Source organism: Cyprinodon tularosa, unplaced genomic scaffold (assembly GCF_016077235.1).
Source record: "Cyprinodon tularosa strain WSP-4 unplaced genomic scaffold, ASM1607723v1 ctg212, whole genome shotgun sequence".
NCBI lineage: Eukaryota > Metazoa > Chordata > Actinopteri > Cyprinodontiformes > Cyprinodontidae > Cyprinodon > Cyprinodon tularosa.
Window position 1 is genome coordinate 1,049,429 of NW_024038786.1, and position 9,804 is coordinate 1,059,232.

Genomic DNA, 9,804 nt, shown 5'->3' on the forward strand with positions numbered 1-9,804 from the left:
CCCCATTTCTGTGGTGTTCTGCATGTGGGTTTATACACTAGAGACCCAACATGACAGCCTTGCCTTGCCTTGCCTTGCCTTTATGGCTCTCCTTTACTTTGTCGCTGACCTGTCTACTATGTCACTTTGAGGCCATCCAAGTCTGGATTATAATGGAGATTATATTAACACATCTCTATTGGCACTGGATTTTTTTCTAAGTTTGGCCTTGAAAACAAGGCAAAATATAAACTCATGGTACAATTTGCAGTTTTTTTTTGTTTTTTGTAAACCACTTTTAAGATTAGCTGCTATTATCAATAGACAACAAAATAGTGCACTGCTTTGGGATGATCTTTCAAATTAAATCCCTTAAACTCCCTGGCTGTTTGTGGTTGTTAAAAGATGCAGGTTCTTAAAAGATTTAGAGGGTCGTGTAGAATATTATTGTTAACATTTATACACTATTTAAAGAAAAAAAAGAAACACATTGCAGAAACAGAACATGCTGTGCATATTCTTGGAGCTTGGAGCATAAACCCCCATTTTAATGTCTGCTATTAGGCATAAATCCCCTGGCATCTTCCTAGTGGTCTCAATGCTACCTCCCATTTTCCCTCCACCGTTCCCTCTCATTACAGTCCCCAGACAACACAGCCAGCAAGTGTCCACAGCTGAACATTGCTTTTTAAAGGAAACAGCTCACCACTTCCATTTCCACAGAAGATGCATCAAATGAAACATGAATTCCAAACTGCACTGCCTAGTGGAGCTGACTGGAAATACTCTGCATACTGAATGAAGGAGGCAAGTGAATGCATTTCAGAGTAAACGTCAGTCTTTTGATTAAATGTATGTTTTTGCTAATGGATTGGTTATAAGGCTGCCAGGGAAGAATCTATGTAAATTATCCATACTCTATCTACTCTCTTACAAACCCTACTTTCTAAGCAATAAAAAAATGTAATTGCTGTCTAGGCCGTCTAGCAGTAATCTGACACTTCGTATACTCTCACATTGCTCCCTTTGGGGAGGAAAATATATTCTAAGAACCTGGATTTCTGTTTCTTTTTGCTTCTGTTCAGCTCCTGATAGAAAATGTAATGTCTAATGAGACTATCAGCATTTTCTCATTATGATGGCTAATTTATAAATGGAATAATCAGCTATGTACAATAGATTGAGAAGGAAAGTGTTCTCACTAAAGGGATTAATATCTCTGGTAAAAGAGAATTTTAAGAAAGGCCACCATTAATCCTTTCAAAACTTTTTTTTTTTAAGTTTAATATTAGAATCATCCCATTTATGCGTTCTCTAATCAGAAAAATCACACCCCCATCTGATATACAATGAAAGAATCTGCATTCAATTGTTGCTTGGCAAATGGCGCACATTCATACATTGATGGTGGCAAACCACATAGTAGCCAGAGCTGCCCAGGGGCACACTGACAAAAGAAAGGCTATTGTACGCAGGCTCCACCGTGTCCTTGGACCACCATCAATAGGTAATGCAGGTGAAGTGTCTTCCCTTAGGCTGAGGCAAACAGAGCTGGAGTTCCTCCACCGGTTGGAGGAAGAACTCCTGCCTGACTTCTGAACTGCATTTATATAAAGTTAGTTAAGGGTAGGATTATGGTTTTAGCCTTTTGTTTGCTTCCGATAGTGTTAGTAAATCAGCTCTTAAGGTTGAAGTTTAAAACATGTTGAACACATTTAATACTCCCAACTCCTGGGAAACAAATTTACTTTGGCCCCTTTAGGGAGTGTTGGCCTAGTGGTTAGAGGAGTCTGCTTGTGCTCTGAGAATGTTGCAAGTAGAAAGAATAGAGAGAGTGCTGCTATTATCCGGTTTGATCCCCACAGCCTGCACTCCGGGTCCCTAAGCAAGACCCTTAACCCCAAACTGCTCCCCAGGTGCTGCACAGTGGCAGCCCACAGCTCCCCAAGGGGATGGGTTAAATGCAGAGAGTTAATTTCTCCATTGTAAGATCAATAAAGTTCTATTTCTATTTATATCCTTTTCATGGGTTACAACAAGACCTATGCACAAAGCAAGGTCCTTAATAAAATGTATCAGTCAGCCTTTATTTAGAATGTATTACATAAAATAACACAAGGTGCTTTACTAAGGTTAAAAACAGGCATTTTAGCACCAGACACAATCAAACAATTAATTTAACTTAACAGTTAAAACATGTTATTGCTTGCATTGAATAATAATAAGGAATTACATGTAAGAGAAATGAAGCTTGAGAGAAAATTTTTATCCGGAAGACTCTTATCAGCTTTTACCTGAACCACCTGCGTTGTCCCTCGTTCAACTCCAGCTAATCAACTTGGGGCTGCACCGTTTCAAAAGCCAATCATCTTTTAAGATGATTCCTTCATTTAGCTCCTGGCCCAGCTTCTCTCTTCTGCACAGAAGTGAACTTTCACCCACCTCCATCCCAACTCCTCCCTCATTCTCAAACTACTCTCAGTCCCACTCACCCTCTGGCTTATTCCACCACCAGTGTCTGGGCCCTGGGGGGAAGGCTAATTGTTTTCTAGGTTACTCATCCAAACAAACGTTGATTCTCAACATTGAAGTCTTCTGCCAGGGCACGAGCACCAAAGAACTTTTTTAGTTTATGTCTTCATCTGCCTTTGTCTCCTTGAACCCCAATCAGCCTCGGCACTGAGCCTGGTTCTGCTGGAGGTTTCTTCCTCTCAAAAGGAAGTTTTCCTCTCCACTGTCACTACGTGCATGTTCAGTGTGAGTCATAACAGAGAGTCAATGAGTCCTCACAATCAGCTGGTTTTCCTTAGATAAAAATATTTTGGAGAATATGATTTTTTTACCTGTATAAATAAATTGAATACTTTTCTAATTGCAGCTTTTCTCTGTGTGACTCTCTCCAGGTGGAAATTAATCAGATACAGAAAATTAAAACTTTTGGAATCCTATTTGTGCAGATAAAATTAACAAAGACAGCCGGAGATACATATGTATTGTATATGGCAAAAATAAAAGATTAAAACAATAAAAACAGTAAAGACCGTATTAGAAATAAACCTTGATCAAATATGGAACAGGTAATACCCATGCATCTGTACTTGCCATAGTTATCAATAACATAAACAGTAATAAAAAAATACACTATGAGTAAAAAAAGTCCTCATTGCTACAGTTTAGGTAAAATAGTAAAAGCTATAAATTCCAATTAACTAATTGAATAGCTGCATTATCAGTTTGCTTTTAAAAACAACAAAAGTTTTAGCTGACCTCTTGTTGTCAGGAATGCTGGGCCACCGTTAAAATAATAAAACTCTTTATGCTTGAGGTCTTATTTTAAGAACTACCTGAGAGCCTGGAGGGCTAAATTCCACAAAGAGAACCTTAAAAAGTATTTTGGCAGAGAACTGAACATCCTTGGAGTGAATTGTTGCAAAAATTGTGAGCCATGCTTTCCCATTTAGAATAATTTCCTGAGCTCATAGTTGTTTTGGTGTAAGAATTGGGAGAAATTTCAAGACATACACAACTAAGCGTTGTGCAAAACCTTCTTACAAATGTTAAAAAGGGTCGGGAAATTCTGCATTAATGCGTTTGCATTTAGAATTGGATGTTTGAGGAAACTGGTGCAGTGGGCAAAATAGAGTATAGGCTTATGATATGTTAGGGAACACATCTTCCCCGAGAGGAGAGCTTCATTGCATATTTCGTAACTCCTGAACTATAAGGGGATGTAAAGTTTTTGCAACAGAGTACGTTCAACAAGTAAACCTTAGGTTTAGGAGGATTTAATAAAAATAGAAAAATACAACTCACAGAAAGTCAAGAGAGTAATTGGACATGAGTATAAAACTGAAGATTCAGCTGGGACCTATTGCAGTGAATTTTAATATTAAGGGAAGTGAGGAGGTTGACAATGACAGCAACTGTGATGATCAGAAGCAACAAGGAGCAGCAGAGGCAGAAGGTGAACAAAAAAGGATAAGGAAGAAGGCTAATTAACACTAATGAGCTAAACTCTGGCAGAAAAAAAAACTTAGAGGAAGACAAAGATATGAGACAATTAAAATAAAAAACATGGAGGAATAGAATAGAGGAAAATGTAAGAAACCAAACTATTAAGCAGAACTGTACTGCTTAATAGAAAGGAATATATTTTTAAAAAATGTAACCAAAAACCTAAAAAACCTTAGATGTGTAACACCTTCAGCTCCTCCCCTTCTCAAAGGGCAGCTTGAATAAGTGTTTTATATATCCAGTTTGTATACAGTGTTAAAAATAACATGAAATACAATGTTTGACATTTACTGTGACATTCAGCGGGAATGTCTGACTAATGGGTTTACTAACCCATTAGTAAACAGTGTATTTGTGTGTTGGGGTTACTAAAAACATGAAGAGCTCTGTTTGTGCTAAATCACGTGAAACAAGCAACTCTTTTAGAGAAAAGGCTTTGAATAGTTAAATAGTCAGTCCCACACAATCAACAGCTTTGTGGGCTGTAAGTGATAATTGCAATCCAGGCAAATATCTGGCTAAAAATAGTGGGGCGGATTTTCAACTCCTGTGATCATTTCAATCTTTGGAGCAGGTGCTCTAAGAAAATTGGACTCAGCATGTGATTTCACAGTGCAATGGAAGCAGTCCCATGCAAAGTTTACGATATTGTTTAGCGAATTGATCACAGGTTCACAGACTACTTCTAAAACTCTCAATTTTACCAAAAGCAAATTCAGATTTAAAATAAATTTACTTATGACCTCATCTCATGGACAAAACAATGAAAGCTATGGGGCCCATGAAGGTACATTGCACTAAAAATAAATACATTTAACTTTCTCAACTATTCCAGATAGTATCTTGTGCACACCAGGTGCTGTAATGTCCACTTTGTTTTCGAAACAGAGCAACTCTTCACAATTCCTTTCAAGAGTTGTTTGTAAAAGACATAATGCTGACATCTGGCATGTAATGCAGCAATATAATTTTCTGCCAGCCCTAACTAAAAGTAAGGACACATTTTTCATTTTTAATATATATAGCTTCCTTGAAATACTCTGTGATTTACACCTGTTTCCCAACCTTGTAACCTTGTGGCTCTTGTAGCCCTTTAGGGATTTTGTCTTCTCAGGGGGACTGAGAGAGTCCCTCTCTGGGTCAAAGTATTAATTGTCCAAAAGTGGAACAAACAATAACTGAAATAAGACTATTTTACTAAATCTTTTAATTTGAGCATTTAATTTTTGTAATTTTGTGCTTTTCATCTCAAATAAAAAAAAACATAAATATGTTGCTTGGAAGTTAGTATTGAATCAAAATAAAATAATATTATAAACATGTATTTATAAAACTGGAAGTCCTCTGAGTAACTCCCTTATAATCACATTTAAACATGATGAATCGGTAACAAAATACAGAACTAAAATTATAGTCAGACTGACTTAATTAGTTTTACTTTGCTTTTATCAAGGCTCCTGAGCAGCTTTGTAAAGCTCTGGTAGCTCGGTGTAAAAATCAATGGGCACCAGGCTGTTCTCTACATCCAGTCTGTTCCTCTGCTTGGTTTGGATGTGTGTCAAAACTGAAAGTGAACTCAAACATGTAAGAAAAACTTTTTGGTTGACAAAAAAAAAGCTTGTTAAATTTTAGGTTGGGTCCTCAGAAAGCAAAACAAATCAGAACCCTATTTTCTTTTACTACCTAAAAAATAAAATATTTTCATGCCCTTGAAATGCACTCGGTTGGGAAACACTGACCTAAACAGTGAGAGAGAGAGGAAGTATTTTGTAGTTGTGCATTTGTATTTTCTGGTAGTAGATAGCTGGTTTAACACTAGAATTACCAGAGAAGGGTCATTTAACATTTCTACCTTTAGAGCCCAGAGACGGGTCGACTAACCTGAAGGATTTTAATTAAAATCCTATAAGCATACCACATTTGTTAAATTTCCCCAAAGCTTTGATTTAGACAGCGACACAACATGTAGAGCTACCAGGATTTACCATCCTTTTAACTGAGATACTAAAGGAAAGTGTGTTGGGTTTTTTTTTTAGGGCTGCAGTCTTAATAGAAAAATAACAGATCAGGCTGTTGGAGTGAAATATTTTGCATTGTAGAGCAGAAGGTAAGAGAAAACGAAGGAGGAGAAAGAGGGAGAACAGTTGGTACCAGTTCACTTAGAGTTCATAACATTTTAGATTTTTTTTACTGCAGGGCGGCTCGAAATCTAACTCAGGGATAAAACATTGGTGTGAGAGATAATCAAATATGTTTTGCTATTTACTAAGCACTGATTTATAATGATCCAGATGGTATTAACCCACTTTTCTTATATCATCTGATGCCTCTAAAAAGCTGATGAAAATAATGATGGCATATACTTCCGTATAATGCTGCTGAAACCATAAATGTAGTTATCATCTTTTTTGTTAACAGTATTGCCCAGAAGGCCATCTGTACGTTATTTCACAAATAACTTGCTTGATTAAAATCTATAAATGTACTAAATTATTTTGTTACTTTTCTGATCTTCCACCATCTTCTCTGCTCTGGTCTTAGGAGAATTTAATATTACTATATTAAAGAAAATATACTTACAGTTTGAGTGTACAGCACAATAAGCCTCATTTTATCATATGAAAGGAGCTACATAAAATGTTTACTTACACCCAAGGGAAATTCCACCCAGAAGGGCCCTTGTCTTACCATCAAATAACAGTGCCTCACTGTGTTGCCTGTGAAGCAATATTGTTTTTTGTTTTTATATATTTTTTTATTGATCATTTGACCGTCATTGCATCAATAACCACTCTCAACTCAAAACGCTTTTAGAGTAAACATGTTTCTTCAAGCCGCTAACAGTGAAAAGATTTTCCGTTATGCAATGCAGTTTTGATTGTTGGATATTATACAACACTGTGCACTGTTTTAAACCAGTCATGGATTTCCAAATATCTTAATGATTCTGTTGACCATATATTAAATCTTTACCAAATTTAATAAAGGATCAGAAGAAATTGAAAGCTGCCTAAATGATCACTTTCTAACAAAACCGAAGTCTAAACCGATGGCTTCTTTATTCTTAGACAGGAAATTGAAAAGCAACCTTTAAATAACACGGTGCTTTGTTGATAGTTAATGTGACCACGTTTGACAGGAAGCCAATTGTCAGGATGAGACCAGAGCGCCTGTAAGGCAGGTCAGCAGTATGCTGGACTCACTGGGTATAATGGCCAGAGGCAATCATTGACCACCTCATACATTGTGAATCAATAGCCCAAACAAGAATGAGCAACTGGAAAACAGTGCTAGACATAGAACATTGATGCACATAAACATAAAGCTTTTTCATACTGTGGTGATTGTGATGAAAACTGGATTTAGAACATAATCTTTAGAAAGAAAATAATGATGATTGCATTGGATCACTTTTACTATTACATTCATCTTAGAGAAAGACTTGACGCTTTCTCTTTATTACACTGAGGAAACATGATTCTTCACAATCTCACAAGTGTTCACAATCTCACCCAGACTATGTGAGACTTCCTCCATTGATTCCTTTCTTTAAGATATTTCTGTCACAGGTATGCTGCAGTGAGGTGTGGTAGAAATAGGAAAGCTCCACTATTTGCCCACCATCTAAAAGTATTCATTATTATCCCCTTTATTTGTGCCCACAATTTTTTCGTATTAAAGCAGAAAATTGTATGGGTTTATTTAAAAGAGACGCATGGTTTAGAAACTGAAGGACAATCAGGCGTGCTTCCATTTAAAAGCCTTTGGAGAGCATTCAGTCTGACTGAACTACAGATTCATAAAAGGATTTAGGTTCAGATTTTAAGTACCGTAACAAAATAAAAACATTTGATCCCAACCTGCAGCCTTTGTTGATTGTTTAGGGTTGTTGCCTTGCTGGAAAGTGAACCTCCTCCCCAGTTGAAAATATGTCTCTTAGCCACTAACCAGTTATTTTTTTTTTCTAAATCACCTTGTGCTTAGCGCCATCTATCTTCTCCTCCACTGATCAGCTTCTCTGTCCCTACTGATGAAAAATGTCAGACTAACCAAAGGCTTTTTATTTTTCTTTCTCTGATTAATGCTCTTTAGTCCGCTCAGTCAGTTCAGGTGGAAATTAATATCTTTGTCTGATGATGTATTTAAGAAATTGTCTTATAGCCCAACCATACATTAAATGTTTAGATTAGATTAGATTAGATTCAACTTTATTGTCATTACACAGGTACAGGTACAAGGCAACGAAATGCAGTTTAGGTCTAACCAGAAGTACAATAGCAGCAAGTGCAGGATAAATAATGGTTCCATAAGTACAGGACATGGGTTTCTACTGAATAAATATAGAGATGAATACCATTATAAACAGAATTTTACTTATAGATCAGTCCTATGAATATGTTATATAGATAACTAGTGTTATGAACTAAATTTACAGCTGGATATGTACCGAATATAATATACAGGTGGATATTACTATAAATAGGGTTTTTACAGATTTGTACAATAGCATAATATACAGATAATTGTTATTATAACAGAGTTTGCAGGTGAGTATGTACTATGAATGTATTCATAACCTTGGTTTTCATATCTAACAAACCTCATATTTATACTGCAGTTGCACACAGCATGACTCATTTTACTTATAAGGTCACTTTTGAAGGTAATTTGTTACAATTTAGTTAGAATTTAGCAGTATTGGAGAAAGGGGGCCTTAACTTATTTGTTTGAACTGGACTGTTAATTCATTTGATACAAAAAAACAAATAGAATATGAGGTAACTCATGAGGTGTGAGTGGTATTGCGATGTACTCTGTCTGCCTGCCTGCCCACCCGTCTGTCTGTCTGTTTAGTGTTTTTTGCTGTGGTTGATTGACTTCCATCATCATGCAGGAGGTCTATCCATCACTGCTGCTCCCCTTCAATTTATTTTGCTTGTTAGGAGAACTGATTGGGATTTCTCCCATTCTTGTCAGGAAATGCATCAGAGTTTATTGCAATGTGTCCAGAAATGAGGACTCATTTGTCTTCTTTGTTAGCACTATGAAGCATGTTGTACCCCTGTACAATTTGTGCATTTTTCTCTTTTTTTCATTTCTGAATGTATTTGATTTTTCTGAATGTTTATTTCTACTTTCAAACAATATGATGATCCGATCTCATTATTTCTCTTTACTACAAAAAACAAAAAACAAATTTAAGTTACTGACTCACCATATCATGGGGACCAGAGCATCAGTTCAGAAAAAAAAAGAATGAGGCAATATTGTTACTACTTCTAAAGTTTCCTTTATTGCAACCTGCAGAATGGCCATGAAAGTTGTCACAGAAGACAATTTATTTGAAAATCAAAGCCACTTCTCACAGTTAGCCCCAAACGGATGCCTTTTTCTGCTGCATCTTTGAAATCATCATCTCCCAAATTTACTCCTGCTTCAGCATGTAGAATAAAAAGAAGACATCTCTAAAAAGTGTTGACACCAACTGAAATGGAGCATAAAATATTTGCTATTGATTTTTTTTTGTAACTATTCTGGATTTGTATTTACTCTGGCTTTTAGTAGTTTGCCTGTTATTATTGAAGTAAATCAGATTTTGTGAACTGCTGCAGTTAAGTTCATTATAAAAAAAATCTTGGGGAAAAAAAGCTGTTTTGGTTTTGAATGGCAAATTTAAAGGTCATGAAGAAATCAAATATGTTGGAGATATGGCAAAACTTTTCTTGTAGTTGCATAAACTGCAAAATCTACAGTAGTGTTATTCTGGTTTTTCTTTTCTTTTTATTTTTGTTAACTTTTAAATTAAAACTT